The 2,495-nt window shown below is 42.8% G+C and overlaps 1 pseudogene; it reads left to right on the top strand.

The window, feature by feature from the left end:
* Window positions 1-111: 111 nt before the first annotated feature.
* On the top strand, window positions 112-2,309 carry LOC102866054 (annotated as a pseudogene).
* Window positions 2,310-2,495: the final 186 nt, after the last annotated feature.

Raw genomic sequence — 2,495 nt, forward strand, 5'->3', positions numbered from 1 at the left:
TCTTAAAAAACGTATTTGCGGCGGCTAGCAGCTTCTGGTGGCGAATGGCTCGACTGCGCTTGGCGTTTCCCACTGACCCGGCCGGGCCCGACCGTCGGGTCAGGCTGCTGCATGCGCAGACCCCTCTCTAGCACTGTTGAGGGGCTCCCCGTGGGTAGCAGTGCATGCTGGGATGCTCCAAGGCGTCTCCTCTGGAATGATAGAAAGAAATCAAGGCACCATAATGACTCTGATGAGAAATCTGAAACAAGAGAAAATGGTATTACAGATGACCTGGGTGCTCCCAAGGCCAAAAAGTCTAAAATGAAAGAGAAGCTAAGTGGAGACACCGAAGAAGGATTTAATAAACATCCAGATGAATTCTCTAAATCTCATAAGTCAAAAAGAAAAGAGCCGTCTAATGGTGATATCGATGAATATGAAAGAAAATCAAAGCGAATGACATCCTTAGATAGTTCCACACATAAATCAAGTGGTAACAAACTAGAGGAGACTGTGACACGTGAACAGAAAGAGGGAGCATTCTCCAATTTCCCTATATCTGAAGAGACTATAAAACTTCTGAAAGGTCGAGGGGTAACATACCTCTTTCCCATTTAAGTTAACACCTTTGGTCCTGCATACGAAGGAAAAGATTTAATTGCACAAGCACGGACAGAAACAGGAAAGACATTCTCTTTTGCCATCCCTTTGATTGAAAGACTTCAAAGAAATCAAGAGACAATTTAAAAAAAGCCGCTCACCAAAGGTGCTTCTTTTGGCTCCAGCAAGGGAACTGGCAAACCAGGTAGCTAAAGACTTCAAAGATATAACTAGGAAACTTAGTGTGGCATGTTTTTATGGTGGAACATCATATCAAAGTCAAATTAATAATATTCGAAATGGTATTGACATCTTGGTTGGGACTCCTGGTCGTATCAAAGACCATCTGCAGAGTGGCCGATTGGATCTTTCTAAACTGCCTCATTTTGTACTGGATGAAGTGGATCAGATGTTAGATTTGGGTTTTGCTGAAGAAGTTGAAGATATTATCCATGAATCCTACAAAGCTGATTCTGAAGACAATCCTCAGACTTTACTTTTTTCGGCAACTTGCCCACAATGGGTATACAAAGTTGCAAAAAAAATACATGAAATCCAGATATGAACAGGTTGACCTTGTTGGAAAAATGACCCAAAAGGCTGCAACTACTGTGGAACATTCGGCCATCCAGTGCCATTGGTCTCAGAGGCCAGCAGTTATTGGAGATGTTCTTCAAGTCTATAGTGGATCTGAAGGGAGAACTATTATTTTCTGTGAAACCAAGAAGAATGTAACTGAAATGGCTATGAATCCGCACATAAAATAGAATGCTCAGTGTTTACACGGAGACATTGCACAGTCACAGAGAGAAATTACACTAAAAGGCTTCAGAGAAGGCAGTTTTAAAGTCCTGGTGGCAACCAACGTGGCTGCACGTGGTTTGGACATTCCTGAGGTTGACCTGGTGATCCAGAGTTCTCCTCCATAGGATGTTGAATCCTATATTCATCGCTCTGGACGTACAGGTAGAGCTGGCCGGACAGGGATATGCATATGTTTTTATCAGCCAAGAGAAAGAGGTCAACTAAGATACATGGAACAAAAAGCAGGAATTACTTTTAAACGTGTAGGTGTTCCTTCTACAATGGATTTAGTTAAATCTAAAAGCATGGATGCCATCAGGTCTCTGGCTTCTGTTTCTTATGCTTCTGTTGATTTTTTCCGACCATCAGCTCAGAGACTGATAGAAGAAAAAGGGGCAGTGGATGCATTGGCAGCAGCATTAGCTCATATCTCTGGTGAGTCGAGTTTTGAACCACGATCGTTGATCACTTCTGATAAGGGATTTGTGACCATGACCCTGGAAAGCCCAGAAGAAATACAGGATGTCAGTTGTGCTTGGAAAGAACTTAATAGAAAGCTGAGTACTAATGCTGTGTCCCAAATTACCAGAATGTGCCTCCTGAAAGGAAATATGGGTGTTTGCTTTGATGTTCCCACCACTGAATCAGAAAGGTTACAGGCAGAGTGGCATGATTCAGACTGGATACTCTCGGTGCCGGCCAAGTTACCTGAAATTGAAGAATACTATGATGGAAACACATCTTCCAGACAGAGGAGTGGCTGGTCAGGTGGCCGGTCAGGCTGGTCCGGCGGTCGATCTGGTGGTCGGTCAGGTAGACAGAGTCGACAGGGAAGCCGGTCAGGAAGTTGACAAGACAGTAGAAGACGAAGTGGAAATAGAAATCGATCAAGAAATGGGGGCCACAAACGGAGTTTTGGCTGAGCAGTTGATAATTAATCTACCAATGTGAGCTTGCCTATTTCTGTCTAATCATGTACATTACCCACCAAAAATTAGGTCATCATAGTTGAAGTATGTGTCTGCTATTTGCAAAGAAGTTGGTCGTATTTTTTAAAAAAGTATTTCACAAGAATGGTTGTAAACAAATCTACTTATCCAGTTATACCT

This window comes from Elephantulus edwardii, unplaced genomic scaffold (assembly GCF_000299155.1).
Source record: "Elephantulus edwardii isolate Elephantulus edwardi_28Jun2011 unplaced genomic scaffold, EleEdw1.0 scaffold00298, whole genome shotgun sequence".
In the NCBI taxonomy this organism is placed as follows: domain Eukaryota; kingdom Metazoa; phylum Chordata; class Mammalia; order Macroscelidea; family Macroscelididae; genus Elephantulus; species Elephantulus edwardii.